A 16,080-nucleotide genomic window follows, 5' to 3' on the forward strand; every position below is an offset into this window, starting at 1 on the left:
CATAATATACTTCTGAGAAGATATAAGGCATGTTATTTCAAATTAGGCCTTCAGTGTTATCAGACAGCTTTTTTGACTGGGAAATCCCCTATAGTCACCTCACTTATTCAGGGAATTTTCTGGCTTGCATTTATATCAATATTAAAACAGACACTGCTTTTAAAGCGAGTTTTCCTGCAGCTCTCTATTATTATATCTATTAATAAGTTAAATCCCTAAAAGTCTACCAAACCTAACATGCCACTCTCAGCTCTGTGACATTCACTGTCAAAACATCGTTAGCCGGAGGCATCACACCTGTCACTGACCTCATGTTGCACCAAAATGGGAAGAGCTGGTTGAAAAGATTGAAAATCTGATTGGCTGCTTTTACATCACGTCTAGAAACTTCATCAGTGCACTTGGAAACAAAATCATTTGAGTGTCATCAAATGGGACCCAAAGTTTAGTTTAGTTACTAAAGCGCAATTCCAAAACAGCGCCGATGGGAGGGGAAAATTCTGCATGTGATTTACTGACAGATCATTTCCATAATGACCAGTGAAATCTACAAAGAGAAGCGCAAATTACCGCCTGCTTTAAGACATGCTTTTTTGGGTGTTAAACAATGGCGCAAATACGTAATTTAACGAATGCAAACATTAGTAAATTGTGTTGCGCGATTCATTTTAATCCTCTCCTCCCATAAATTTAGCGTCTGAAAGGGAAACTCCTACAAATCCATATTCAATAAGGTCAGGTGCAAAAATAACTGTGTTCAAACCTTGCGCTGGTGCAAGCTGTTTGGAAATCTGGGAAAACAATTTTCCCTCAGAAATTGATAGTAAATTTCACAAACAAATTATATAGAAATGGCAAGTAACAGACAAATCAGAAATGGTATTTTCTTGTAAAACATGCTTCAATAATCTTGCTTTATTATATTCTAAATGATTTTACAGTGTATCCAACAAGTGTATTTTACATCTATGAAATAAACATAGGGGTAGAGTGGGGGAAAACGCCCCTCTTAAGGACTATGTAAATGTTTTTTGTAAAACAAAGGTTAAATGTGTTCAGAAAAGTTGTCATAGTTTTAGTGACACTGACATAAATTATAAACCAAGTATGAAAAATGTCCAGAGTTTTCATGTTATTAGATTTTTAACAAAAATTAAATTTGCACCAAGGGGGCATTTTGCCCCATAGGTGGCCCCCCAGTCAAACAAAGCAATTCGCTTTAAAAGTTTACAGCAATTAAGAGTACATGCAGTTTTAGTTTAAACTAAAAAAAAAAGAATGTAATCAATAATTATGGATTACAAAATTATAAAAGCCTATTTGAAAAAAAAAAAAAAATGCTAGCTGATGCTAACTGGCTAGCTAACTAGCTACCTGATGCTAACTTGAGGTCATTTTTAAATATAAAGTCCAAATATTTTGATTCAACCAACTAGGTATAAACATTTGATGGAAAAACTAAGGATTTGATGTTCAGAACAGAATAACTACAGTAATTGCCCATTGCCCCCTGGGGGCATTTTACCCCACTGACCCAAAATGATGTCATTCTGAAAATATAATTATATTTTTATTAGAAAACACGTACTCTCTATCTACAGGCCCAGCTGTTCTCATATCATATATAACTGTGATGTTCTACAAAACAACAAGCATTAAAACGCTTTTTTTCTTACTGCTGAAAATTAGATTACTGTGAAATCCGTTTTCTCTTCGGTACATCACCAGTGTAAGCTTCATTATGAAAACTTCTACATCGCTCTTGTCAACATAGTCCATAGTTACAATAAAAATTTATCTTGACTATATATTGTGGTTATTTTGGGAAAAACAGTGGGTGGCTGGGTGGGTTGGGGGGTCTTTTCCCCCAGTCTACCCCTACTGATTATGGTCTTACTGGTCTTGTGGACTAGAGTTGGACAATATGTACATTTTTAACATATTATATTATCTATGTTGATGTCTGGATATGTAAACTGACTGATCAAACAGTCTTGTCTGGAATTTGTGCATGATAATAATGTAAACATTATTACAACAGCTGTGTTGTACCAGTACTCCTCTACGGAGCAGAGTGCTGGCGAATGATGCAACAAGACCTCATCAAGCTGTCCACATTCCATTCCAAGAACCTCAGGAGAATACTCAAGGTATTCTGGCCAAACAAAATCTCTAATGAAGACTTACTGTATCGCTGCAAACAAGAAGACATGGCCACAGCAATCATGAAAAGACGTTGGCGATGGATTGGACATGTGCTGCGGAGAGAAGACGGCTCCATCATCAAAACAGCCCTACACTGGACACCAGATGGAAAGAGGAAGAGAGGATGGCCAAAGACCACCTGGAGACGAACGGTGGAACAAGAACTGAAAAGCCACCACCGCACCTGGGGAACGATAGGCAATCTGGCCCGCGACCGGCAGAAGTGCAAGGATTTCGTTGCTGCCCTTTACGCCTTCGGCGCTATGGGCAGTAAGTAAGTAATAATGTAAACATGACCTAGGAAATAAAAAATCCCATTACAAAAGATTTATTTTTTTTTATTTTTTTGTCAAAATTTTAAGTTCAAATACCAGTAAAGTACCAGCACACCTCTCTTCAACAAGCGGCATGATTTGATGTTTAATTCATGTCCATAGAAGAAATGGTGAAGGACAAGCTACAAGTTTAATACTCGGGGTTAGTGATTTGAACAAATCCATAATCCTAAATCTGAGCAGTGCTAACAGCGATGCTCGACTTGGTAAGCGCTACTAATTATTACACAAATCTCCAGATATTACAGTCTTTTACTTTAGCTGTGATCTAGTTTATGGTGTCAGGACGTCTCTGGAGAATAAGCTATTCACAGAAGACAGATTTGCACTTTTTTCCATATTCGATGCAGCATGTAATTACTACCCTCTAAAGGTGTGAGAGCACAAATGCCATACTGCAGGAAAACTGGCATCTCTCTTGCACACATTTAGTCTCATGAGAATGAACTTCAGATGAAAAACCATCTTAGTTTGTAATGATGTGAGAATGGAGTGATAGTTCTCTCTCTCTAGAGAAGGACACTCGAAGAAAGCTTCCTGTCCAACACCTCTCTCATCCTCGATTTATTTTTACTCTGTATGCAAAGACAACAAGACCAACAACCACTGTCTAATGATGCAATGTGATCTCATTAGCATATATAGGAATGTGCACATAAAGTGTGGTCCTAACACATTTTTCTGTGAAAGAAATCATCCTATTTACACTCTCTAAAGCATACACAATTTTATACAGTGTTTAAAACCAGATACATGTACAAATACACTGTTAAATGTTGATATTATATTTCAATATTTTATTTAAATATTAATATTTAAAAACAATGAATATCTTTTTGAACCATGTTAAAAATATATTAGTTGACACATTGACTGACTTCATATTAAGCTTGATATTTTGTTCTGTTATTTCTTAGGACTAGACACAATAGTCAGAACTGTTAAATACATGTAAATCAATAAATGAGAGAAACACGTTGTTGATGATAATGACTGTAACTGCAAACATATATTTTCTGCTTGTTGAGCTTTGATTATTAAAAAGAGAATGCATAACTTTACCTTTATTTATCAAATCTGAGTTTTATTTATTTATAAATTAGCAATTTTCAAGCATCTTTCTCCAAAAAAAAACTCTTCTCTTCATTTACTGATAAACATCTGTCTGTTTCTGAGTTTTAAACACAGTCACTTGCTTCTGGAAAAGGTTCCAGTAATTCTTCTTTTGACCAGATGCTTTACAGTGTATGTATTTGACTCATTATTTAATTCATTAGACATTGGTTTTGCATTTCGACTGAGAATTCACATTGGCAATCTAAAACCTGTACATTATATTTAATGCAACTGAGCCATTTAAATCAAGCTTTTTCATAAACATAATGACACTAAATTAACATTGCAAATGGACAGCTCTGATAACAACAGTGCACGTTCAGTAGTAATAATGTGTTAACTCTTTCAGAGTAATATATCTGACAGGTTAAACCTACTGCGGTTTAAACCATTAAATTTAATTTCCACTATAACGACATGAGTTTCATCCACCTCTCTTCCATCTAACCTTGCTGCTAAGGCACCTAATGCATGATGTATGAGAGCAAAGAACGCTGGCATATGCAAAACCACAGCGGGAGAGACTAGCTAAAGGCGAGGTTATCTCGAGTCAAGTGAAATCTAAAGCATCACCTCTTTCAACAATATTAAGGTTATGATAATGTCTAGATTCATGTTGGTTCCTAAGCACAACAGATGCCAACGGAAGCGGCCTGAAGCTAAAGCAAGGAGAATAAACATGGGCCCAAAGGAAAGCAGATTCTTGTGTTTTGTTTTGTTCCGAGCCCATTTTCATTGGTTGCCAAATCGATGCAGTATGTTTTGACTGTGTGATTGAAAATGAGCTATAATCATCATGCTAATGCGTTAAGCACAAAGAGGAAATGAATAATGTCTTTCCTCGCACTCTCCCCAGGCTTTCAATTGGATGATGACCAAAGTCGAAACACCAAGAACAAAATAAGAGAGAGAGGTGCCAAACGCGATCATACCCCATTCATTCATAATGTTCATTTTCAGTCTGCCAGAACAAAGCAGAAAGCAGAGGCATTCGTCTTTGTTTATGTGTGCATTGGGGGTATTATATGGCATGTTCACATGTTTTGCCATGTCTCTATGCATTATATATTTGGAGCTGTGTGCCGATATGATTTCTTGAAGAGGACAATAAGGCTAAATAACAGATAATGTGCCATCAGCAGGTCATTATCGCAAAATAAACCCGACAGGGCGATCGGGACCCCGCCGTGAAACAAACTATCACCCTGAAAAGGTTTATTTTGCCATAATGACCATCTGACTGCACATTATCCCACTTATTACACAGCTACTTAGCAAATAAATAAATAAATGGACATTAAATATTGATTTGAGCTGAAATTACTCTATTATGGGAGAATAAAAAGAATTTGAAGTGATGGCAGAGAGAACAAATGAACACAGCTATGTGGGAGACCAGTTGGCTGAGACAGTGATCATATATATAATTGTATTAAATTAGGTTCCTTGCAGCTGACCTATCGGAATCAAATATTACAAAGAGCCATATAATATACAAAAATATAATTTATAAAATCATTATTTTCTTCTTTGATCAAGATTATTGATCTGACTGCATATTATGCCTTTCAACTATACTGTTTACTTAATGCTATTTTTAATGCAGAATGACAAGTTTGACCAATTAGAATCCAGAATTCCAGAGAAATACATAATAAACAAACAAACAAACAAACAAAAAAACTACAACAAAAACATAAAAAATGTTCACTGATTTTTTTTTTTAAACGGTAATTAATATATAATAATTATATAAAAATATTTTACAGTTTAATGCCAAGTAGAACCAAGTATTCATATAAAATAAACCAAAATGTTATTTATTTTCACTGTTTTTGGGTGGTTTGTGTCATCCTCAAGTTGTGAATTATACAACAATTTTACTGCAGAATGCCACAGCTGGCCAATCAGAATCAAGTAATAATATCTTATTAAAAAAATACCAGAGATAAAAATATCATTTAATTTCCTTGATAAGGTTTATTGACCTGTTGACTGCAAATAATCCTGAATGTTGCCTCATTGATTTCTTAGGTGGTCGGTTGACTGGGGAAAAGGTCAGTTATATATATATATATATATATATACGTATATTTTTCTTATTTCATACATATATATAGTCATGGCCAAAAATATTGGCACCCTTGGAAAAGATGATCAAAGAAGGCTGTGAAAATTCATCTGCATTGTTAATCCTTTTGATCTTTTATTTTAAAAATTCACAAAAATCTAACCTTTCATTGGATAATAAGAATTTAAAATGGGGGGAAATATCATTATGAAATAAATGTTTTTCTCTAATACACATTGGCCACAATTAACAGCACCCTTTTAATCAATACCTTTTGAAACCTTCATTTGCCAGTTTAACAGCTCAAAATTTTCTCCTATAATACCTGATGAGTTTAGAGAACACCTGACAAGAGATCAGAGACCATTCCTTCATCCAGAATCACTCCAGACCCTTTAGATTCCCAGCTCCATGTTGGTGCTTCTTCTCTTCAGTTCACCCACTCGTTTTCTATAGGGTTCAGGACAGAGGACAGGAATGGCCATAGCAGAAGCTTGGTTTTGTGCTCAGTGACCCATTTTTGTGTTGTTTTTGAGGTTTGTGTTTGGATTATTGTACGGTTGGAAGATCCAAATATGGCCCATTATAAGATTTCTAACAGTGTCGGTCACTTATTGATTTTTTATCTGTTGGTATTTGATAGAATCCATGATGCCATGTGTCTAAACAAGATGTCCAGGACCTCCCGCAGAAATATAGGCCCACAACATCAAAAATACAGCAGCATATTTCATTGTACACATGGGGTGCTTTTTATCCCTGTGTTCACCAAACCCATCTTGAGTGTTTGCTGCTAAAAAGCTCATTTTTTAGTTTCATCTGACCATAGAATCCAGTGCCATTTGAAGTTCCAGTCGTGTCTGATAACTGAATATTCTGAATATACTGAGTTTGTTTTTGGATGAGCGAGGATAATTTTTCTTGAAACCTTCCCAAACAACATGTGCTGATGTAGGTGCTGTTTGCCTTTTTTTTTTTTAAGGTTTTCTTTTTTTATTTAAGGTTTATTGTTTTGGGGGTTTTTTGACACACAACTTCACAACAACCATTCAAAACAAAAAACAAACAAACAAACAAAAAAACAGACATATAATCAATACAACATCCATTCATGACAAAACACAAAAACAACAACAACAGACATCCTCTATATAGTCCAGTACTTTAGAAAAAGAACAATGCCAAATATCAACAGTGCCCGGGAGCTGATAAAATCCTCTTACTTTTTCTTTCATCATAGACGTGATGAGCCCACTCAATCTCAATATCGCGGCCTTTCAGTGCAGGAATCCACTTGGAAAGATTAGCTTTGAGGAAGCTGGCTGCATCGAAGCCTTCCGCCCCCTCCGGCAACCCCACCAGTCGTACGTTGTTTCTCCTGCTCCTATCTTCCATGTTCGTCACTTTATCGTTAAGTTCTTCTAGCTGCTTTCTCAGGTTCGTGACTGTCCTCCTATCCTCACGTGCAGCTGCTTGAACGGAATCGACCCGATCCCGTGTCCGTTTCACCGCGATGGCTAGCTTTTCAACTTCTGCTTTTAGCTCTTTTACAGAATTGTTGGTTGCTTGTATATCCATATGTAGGTCACGCAATGCTGGGGTCAATACAGAGTCTATTGCATCTCTTACTGTCAAAGCCAAACTACTTTGCTGCTCTTTAAGTGCTAGCTTGATACCTTTAGCAATGGCGCCATCGAGATCCTCTTTGGTGATGGTGGAATCTTTGATTTTTTTCTTTATTGGCGATTGCGCAATCACTCTTTTCCGATTGTCCTTGACTGTTGAAGTATTCATGATGGAATAGATAGAGATTAGTTTGAAATTTACTATCAGGATTGTAGAATATTTGACAGAGTGAGCAGAGCAAAGGACTGTGCGTGCACTGCTGTCGAAGGGTCACGTGATCTCATTTTTTTTTTTTTTTAAAGGTTTTCTGACCCAGAGACTCAACTATTTTCTGCAATTCTCCAGCTGTGGTCCTTGGAGAGTCTTTAGCCACTCAAACTCTCCTTCTCACCATGCATTAGGACGATATAGACACACGTCCTCTTCCAGGCAGTTTCGTAACATTTTATGATGATCGGAAGTTCTTAATTATTGCCCTGATCGTGGAAATGGGAATTTTTACTGCTCTAGCTCTTTTCTTAAAGCCACTTCACTAATTTGTGAAGTTCAGTTATCTTTTGCTGCACATCAGGAATATATTTTTTGGTTTTTCTCATTGTGATGGATGATTAAGGGAATTTGGGCTTTGTTTTCCATCCTATTTATATTTCTGTGAAACAGGAAGCCATGGCTGAATAATTTCATGTTCATAATCACCCTGGAGTGCTCAAAATTGTGAATATGAATGGGAATATACTTCAGAGATATTGGACTAATTTCTAGGGGTGCCAATAATTGTGTCCAATGTGTATTTGAGAAAAAACATTTATTTCATAATGATATTTCTCCCCATTTTAAATTCTTATTATCTAATGAAAGGTTAGATTTTTGTGATTTAAAAAAAAAAAGATCAAAAGGATTAACAATGCAGATCAATTTTCACAGCCTTCTTGATCATATTTACCAAGGGTGGTGATATTTTTGGCCATGACTGTATGTATATATATATATATATATATATATATATATATATATATATATATAATGCACAATGTAGACAGACCTGGCAAATGTGTGAATATATGTGATATAAAACCCCCATCATGGAAATTTCCCAACATGCATCATGGCAGCGACAACAGACCTAGCAGGAAGTGATGCCAACTGCCATATTTCTCACCCGATTAATAATGTTATCCATTTCCACTCCCCAGAACATCGTTACAGGACGCTCGTGGTGTGATACGGGAGGCCGGTTGGGGTGTGCAGGTTAAGTATCCATTCAGGCAGCTGCGGTTGATACCAGAGATGAGGGAGGAGGGAAGTGAAAAGGTGAATTACAGCCCGCAGCAGTACATAAGCGTAATGAAAGACTAAAGACTACAGCACAGGTTAAATAGATGGGTTAGAATAAAGATGACACAAGCTTTCATCTTTGATTATAATCATAATACAGGATTAATGTTTCAAGATGAGATTCCCTCAAGAGCTTCAACCTAATGAGATCTGTTAATTGAAATCATACTGAAACTTCAATGCAGGACAGCACAAAACAGACTTTTTCCTTCTAGTTATATAATAAAAACTTTTTTTGATCACCTGATATATGATGTCACCTGAAAGTGCTCAAAAAATGTGATACATTACAGGACCGATTGGGGCTAAATGCCACAATTTGTATTTAAGTGAAGTGAATATAATATTTCAGAGTGTAAAACAGATACATACCTTATTCCGGTATGATTGCTCTGGTAACCAGCAGCCAATCTGTGGTGTTTTAAATGAACTGTAAAACAGTGACAGCTCCAGTCAAGGACAGGACCTCAAAAGCCAGAAAACAGAGACATCTGGTCACCCTATCGAAACTACAGTACACATGAAAAAACAATGTAAATCAGGGTTTCTGTAGGTCTTAAAAAGTCTTAATTTGCCCTTCCACAAATGAAAGCCCTAAAAGGTCTTAAATTAGAGCAGAAAGTCTAACATTTATAAAATCAATGTTTAAACATCCTTAAATCATGACACATTTACTTGAGATGCAAAATGAAGAAATTAAGTCTTGTTTTTTGAGAAACTGAACACAATTAACATCACTTTTGTGCAGTGTGACCAGAAAGTTTTTTTTCCCCTTAATTACTTAAAAAGTATCGGTTCTAAATTGTATTTTCAAACTTTTAATACAACAAATTGTGTTCTTATAAGACGTTTACATTGAGAACATACTGATGAATTGTATTCCCTTCAATTTACTCCTTAATTTTTCTTTAATTGGTCTTTAAGAATTCTTAAATTTACCTTGATAAAATTTGCAGAAACCCTGAATGCAACAAAAACTCATTCCAGTCATGCATAAAAACAACTTTTACAAATCAATTGTAAATGTTTTATAGAAAGTGTATTAAACGCAAATAATGAATATCTACTATTAGGTATTAAGTATTATTAAGTATGTAAAAAGTATTTTTTGAAAAGCTTGGTTAATCAGGCCAATAAAAGACCCTTAAGTGTTCAATGGATTGTACTGTTTTTTTAACAACATACCGATTATTCAGCTGAAAAAATTCCTTCTGGAAAAAAAATCAGTATAGGCAAAACTCCATTAAACTGTTTTGAAAGTTTTGAGTTGCATGAGTTGTGAAAACGGCATGATCTAGGATCTTTATACAGTGCCTGACTAAGGTCTATAGAAATGTCAAAAAGCTTCAAAACAGTTGACTCAACTCAGACTCATTTGCTCAAATTACATGACTCACTGGTTCAAAACAAATGATTCACCCAGGTTTGAAGCTTCACAAAGCAGTGTTTCAAAAGCGCCCATCACTACACAACAAACAGAAGTGACTCTTTTATCCAATCATAATACTATGTGACAGACAACTAGTCCTTTACACTTCAGTTCAAACAGCAGGGGTTTGCATTGAATAAGGTTGTACAGGTGTAAATTTGGTTATAGAATGCGGTCCTCACTCCCATAAATAACCAAACTGTGTGTGAACATAACTGTATTAAATTCTGTTGCTGTTTGAACCTGGCCTAGTATGGACACATATAGTGAAGGTTTGGAGCTAAACCAAGCCAAACCATGAGAGAAAAAAAAAGAAAAGAGTCGTAAATATCGAAACAGATTTCTAAAGCTTTTGAGCTCTTTGCTTTGACATCGATTTGCCAGCATGTTTACTTGTTTTGCCTTTCTCAATTAGCGCTAAACCTCAGCGCTCTTGTTTTTCTCAACACGTTGTGTTTTTGCTGTCCCAGCGTTTCCACAGCACATGCTCTGAATACAAAAGGCCCAAACACAGACACCAGGCAGCTCTGTTCCTGTGTCTACCTTGCTCCAACAGACTGATGGGAAGGTCAAGGAGGACATGGGCAGGGACTGTTTGTGGAGTCCCGGCGAGAATTGAATCAGATCACCAGCACATCGGCAGCACAGCACAAATTAAGCTCCCCTGTTGCGCTGCTGAAGTATTTGTGAGTGAATTGATAAATGCCTTTCAAAGCAATCGAATTTTCTTCCAAACACACACACACACACACACACACACACACACACTGCTGAATTATGTATAGTGTCTCCTTTGTTGCAGTGCGTTTTGTTTCTGCTTTACATGAAATCTGATTTAGGAATAGACGAAATGTCAACTTTAGCCAAGTCTGCAAGTGGGGGGATTGTTCTTATTTTGCATGCCACAAAGACATCTTCTGCGAGAAGATCAGACGGAAAAAGCTTTTCTGTAAACGAAACACATGCAAATGCATCAGCGTAGTATTTGCATCTCATTTACTCAGTTGTGTATCAGTCAAGCATGTGCTTGTGTGGTTTTAAAGAAAAGTCACTATCTCTTTCACTCAATAAAAAACACGAGCTTTATAAAATACATAGTTCTCCCTAAAAATAGAAAATATCTTCATTTACACACACTCATGTTGTTCCAAAACTGTATGACTTTCTTTTTACAGAACACAAAAGAAGAATTCTAAAGAATGCTGAACTGAACAATTTTGGTTATCATTGAATTCTATTTTATAATAATAAAAAAAAATTAAAAAAAAAAAAACTGACATGGAACAACATGAGGGTGAGTAAATTATTTCAGATTTATTTATTTTTTAATCCCTATAAGGAAAACACTTTTGTTAAGTTAAAATGAAAAATTATTTGAATGGATTTGTTGTAGTCTTGCAAGAAAAACATTTTCATGCAATAAAATTAAGACTTTCACAAAGAGAGCATGCACTGACAATAATTAAAATTTCAACAAGAAAATGACAGAATGGGATACATTTATTTGTTTATATTTTAGCTATTGATAGCAGGCTTTATTTTCATGTTTTAAAAGCAGAGATACTTTAATTTAGTAAAGTAATAAATTAAATAAACAGCACGAATGCATAATGTTCACAGTCACATGGAAAACCGGGAGATAACCAGAAATTTCATTGATGTCATAAATAAATTTTAAATCGTAAAAATCTTGTACATTTTTATAGTGAATATACATATATCTAGTTATGCTCAATTTGAATATTGAACTGGTCCAGTAATCTAGTAATTTGGATGACTTGATAAATCATGAAAAACATTACGGAAACCCATGGCTAGCATTTTACCATTTTTCATAGGCTTACAGTTACTAACAAAAACACTGTTACCAAAATGTTATCCAGTAATGCCTGAAGCGTTGTCACTGATCCTCCTGAGAGGAGACTGACATGTTATGGTGACTACTGTAAATCAAGAACTTATGGAGAACAATCTCCATACAACACAGAGAATTCTTGTCAGCTCTGGATATGATGCAATAACCAGAAAGATCCTCATCCCTTGTCTATATACAGCATGGCTGTTTTCAAAAGAATGCTTTAGTACGATGTTGAGAAGCTATGCAGGTAAACAAAGCAATCGTGCTCATTTTAGTTTTGAATAAAATATGAAGAATCCTGAAACACAGATAGCTTTGTTCAGCTTTATCATCAGCGTGCTGCTGAACGGGGTCAAAGCAAAACTAGATCGAGAGCCTATACAGAACAGAACTAACGTGTGAAGGGGGAAAAAAGATCTTTAAATTGTTGCAAAATGCTGTAATCAATTATTAACACATATATCTCCTTGAAATGATAATTTGCTGAAGAAAGCAGTACCCTTTGTGAGCCCAAACAGGAGGATTTTGGCGCTACACGAAAACGCTGTTAGCAGAAAATATGATGGTCTGTCTGATATTTCCAAAGGTTATAACAAGTCTTGCTCAGCGGTTGTCCTCCTGGCTGTATCAATAAAAGGTTGTGCTTGTCAGTGTTAACAAATCCACTGACAAATAACAGGGCAGCATGCCATTTGATTTCCAACTGTCCGTGCAGTAAAGATAAAGCTCTGGTCAGAACACGTTTCTGGTCTTTGGGTTAAATTGCTGTTGCGGTGTGTCCGTTAAAGGACAGCTCGCCTCAACTGTCCACCCGGACAGTGTCTTTATTCTTTTCAGGAATGCATAAGTATTTGAGAACATTTCTTCTCTTATGTTATTTTGCTTCAGGCTTTTACGTGACTTGAATAGAGAGTGACAGGAAATTGAGAGAGACAATTAAATATCTTGCATGTCAGACTCAAGCCGGACCACTAGATCACAGCTCTATTGAAATTAGTTCAATCATTTTGTATTCAATGGGTAAAAATTATAGATCCCGTTATTCTCCAAACCCCAACCTTAAGTATTATACTTCAGTGCATAAATTGCAGAGTTTTTCTATTACAGACAGGAATGATTCTTCAAATCATGTGGCTTGGTGAGAAGAAGTGTACTATTACTTTTTTTGATTGCACTTGGCGGATAATACAATATCTACACTCAAACAAACAAATAAATAACTATTTAAAAAAAATTCTTCAATGGTTCTTTACATGTAGTAACAGTTCTATTTAGAACAGTATCAGCCTGAAGAACCCTTTTATGTTGATGGTAATGGCTCTTTCTGTTAGTTTCCCACCTTTTTGATTTTCAAATCTGTAACGGCCAAAGCCACCTCATTACTGATTTTCTAATAACTCAACACACTCTCGACAGGCAAATTGCTTGCGTAAAATGTCTATAAATTTTAACTTTCAAATTGTACCTGGTTTCCTACCAATCATGTCTTTTTCTCTTTAGTTTAACAAAACATGAAGGCGTGAGCAGCTCTGTTCAGCTGAGGATATTTCTTTCCTCTTCTCTGCTAAGTAACGATTGAATTGGTTATGTAAGGAATAATCAACGGCTAGCGAAGAGAAGTGCATTCAAATCGTTTAATGCACAGCTAGCCGTTGATTATCCCGTTTATGCCATGGTCATTTACCAGCATTCACATATTAAAGATGTTAATAATAGTTGCGCTGCAATATTTGGCTGGAACGATAAAGATCGCTACGCTGAATATGAGAGGAACGCGGCACAGAGGTCAAGTTAAACATTTTAGTTTGAATTTTATTTTATACTGTGCATTGTTGCAATGTGCTAAATAAATATTTGCATAATTTGTAATTGATTTATTCTTTGAAACTTTAATATTAATTTATGCAATTGCAATGCCTTGATTTTAGGTTAGTACACAGTCATGGCGATAAATGCAATGGTACTAATAATTGGCATAATTTCTTTCGGTGTTTCGGTTTTCGGCCTTGGTTTCCTCTTTTTCGGTTTTCGGTTTCGGTCAAGAATTTTCATTTCGGTGCATCCCTAATATCTACACTTCGTGTGTTAAAATGACCGGATTCGTGAGGCGAGCACGCAAATTTCAGCACTGCTGTGAGTGGATTCTAACTTCATCACCTCTGATTGGCCATTGCGTTCCAGAAATCAACAGCTGAGTCTGTGATTGGCTACATTGCGCAACACGTGTTATAAATAGAAACTCTGCCTAGCTTGTGATTGTTAATCATTTTAATGTTAATATTAGTTGTTCTTTTTGATTTTGTACAACAGATAATTAACAATTTATATGTTTATGTTTAGATGGTTTCTATTTTGTGCGAGACCCGCAAAACACTACAGCATTCCGCACACACACAAGTCTCTTCCCGCCCGCACCCGCACTCGCCCATCAAGGGTTGTCCAACGTTGGGTCCCGCGGGAGTGCAGGTCTCTACCCCAGAACACCTCAACAACCACCCGAAACACGCCAGAACACCCCAGCAACCACCTGAAACACGGCAGAACACCTTAGCAACCATCTACAACACCCCAGCTGGAATACCCCACAACACCTCAGCAACCACCCGAAACAACCTCAGAACACCCAAGCAACCACCCAAAACACGCCAGAACACCTCAGCAACCATCTACAACACCTCAACAACCACCTGGAACACCCCAGAACAACCCAGCAACCACTCGAAACACCCTAGAACAGCTCAGCAACCGCATGGAACACCCCAGAACACCCCAGCAACCACCCGAAACACCCCGGAACACCTCAGCAACCACCTAGAACACCTCAGCAACCACCTGGAATACCCCAGAACACCTCAACAACCACCCGAAACACCCCAGAACACTTTAGAACCTGGTCGAAAAGAACGCACACACATGAGTAACTTAAGAACATTCCACTGGAACTAATCTTCCATCATCAGCTCGTAAAATGAGCAAATGACCAACACAACGCCTCAATTCTATGACTAGCGTCCGGCCATACTCTCCTTACCACCTCGAGAGACTCGTAAAACATGATAAGGTGAGGATGAAATGACCGAGCTACATCTGTTTGGAGTTAACAACCAATAATTACTCCTTTGGAGAAGCTCCAGAACCAGAGCGTTCGCGATACTGCGACCCCGCTTACCATAAACTACCTTCTGATAAACAAAAAATTGACTGACTTACAACTTCGTCTTAGATAAGAAGATCACCAGAGCCACACAACGTGATACTCCTCATGACCTCACGACCTCAGCTTTGGCCTCCCGCCTTCCAAAGGAATGCGCCTCTTTTCTCTTCTTATAAAAAAACAGAGAACACCCAAACTTCTATGGACTTTGCCCAAAAGGACAATTAAGAAAAGACTGCTGCTATTAAAGCAATATACTCAAGAGACAATATATATATGAATGTGGTATTTTATGTTTCGTTTATCCTACTGTAGTTATTAGAACTTAGGATATTTTTAATCTTTGACTTAACCCGTTTAGTAGGTAAAATTATAGGTATTCAATGAGACAAATACCCCATGTATGGTATTGAATTAAACATTGTTTTGATTCCAATACGGTGGAAAGGATGAATGTTGACTTTTAGCATCATAAGGTATGATTATAACACTTTATAGAAATCTGCTAGGATATTTCCTCCAGGTGACATATTTATTAGCAGATAATGTATGCACGAAAAAGAAGTCGTGCTGGGCGGGGCTCCGCCCTACAGAGACAATGTGATTGGGTCAGACAGTGAATAAGATGGACTTAATTCTGTCCGATAAGAACAGACACCCAACTTTGCAAAGGGGTTAAAAACCACTGGGTTGAAACCACTGGGTTGAACAACTGGTGAAACTGCAAGGAAACTTGGCTGAAAGTCTGGGCATTGCCCCCTGATCGCGCCGTGAAACATCTGGCTGATCATCTAAAAGACTTCAACACTCTGTCCATGTCTGACCAAAGTAACTTGCAAAGCTGCTGCGTAAGAACTTCAAACTTGCTATTCGCGCGCTGCTCAAGAAGCCATCAAATCCAAAAGGAGGAATCCCGAGTGACGTCACGCGACAACGCATCAGCGAGAAAGT

The 16,080-nt window shown here is 36.9% G+C and overlaps 1 long non-coding RNA gene across 6 annotated transcripts in view; it reads right to left on the minus strand.

Annotated features, from left to right (window-relative positions):
* Positions 1 to 16,080, minus strand: part of LOC131540233 (uncharacterized) — a 52,537-nt gene that overhangs the window by 8,483 nt on the left and 27,974 nt on the right. For all 6 annotated transcript variants that reach the window (XR_009271222.1, XR_009271226.1, XR_009271225.1 and 3 more), the window contains 2 exons: positions 9,061 to 9,154; positions 8,513 to 8,622 (listed from right to left, as the gene is read on the minus strand). This is a non-coding gene — a long non-coding RNA (uncharacterized LOC131540233). The remainder of the gene's footprint in view (positions 1 to 8,512; positions 8,623 to 9,060; positions 9,155 to 16,080) is intronic.

The sequence above is a fragment of the Onychostoma macrolepis genome, chromosome 05 (genome assembly GCF_012432095.1).
Source record: "Onychostoma macrolepis isolate SWU-2019 chromosome 05, ASM1243209v1, whole genome shotgun sequence".
Lineage (NCBI taxonomy): Eukaryota > Metazoa > Chordata > Actinopteri > Cypriniformes > Cyprinidae > Onychostoma > Onychostoma macrolepis.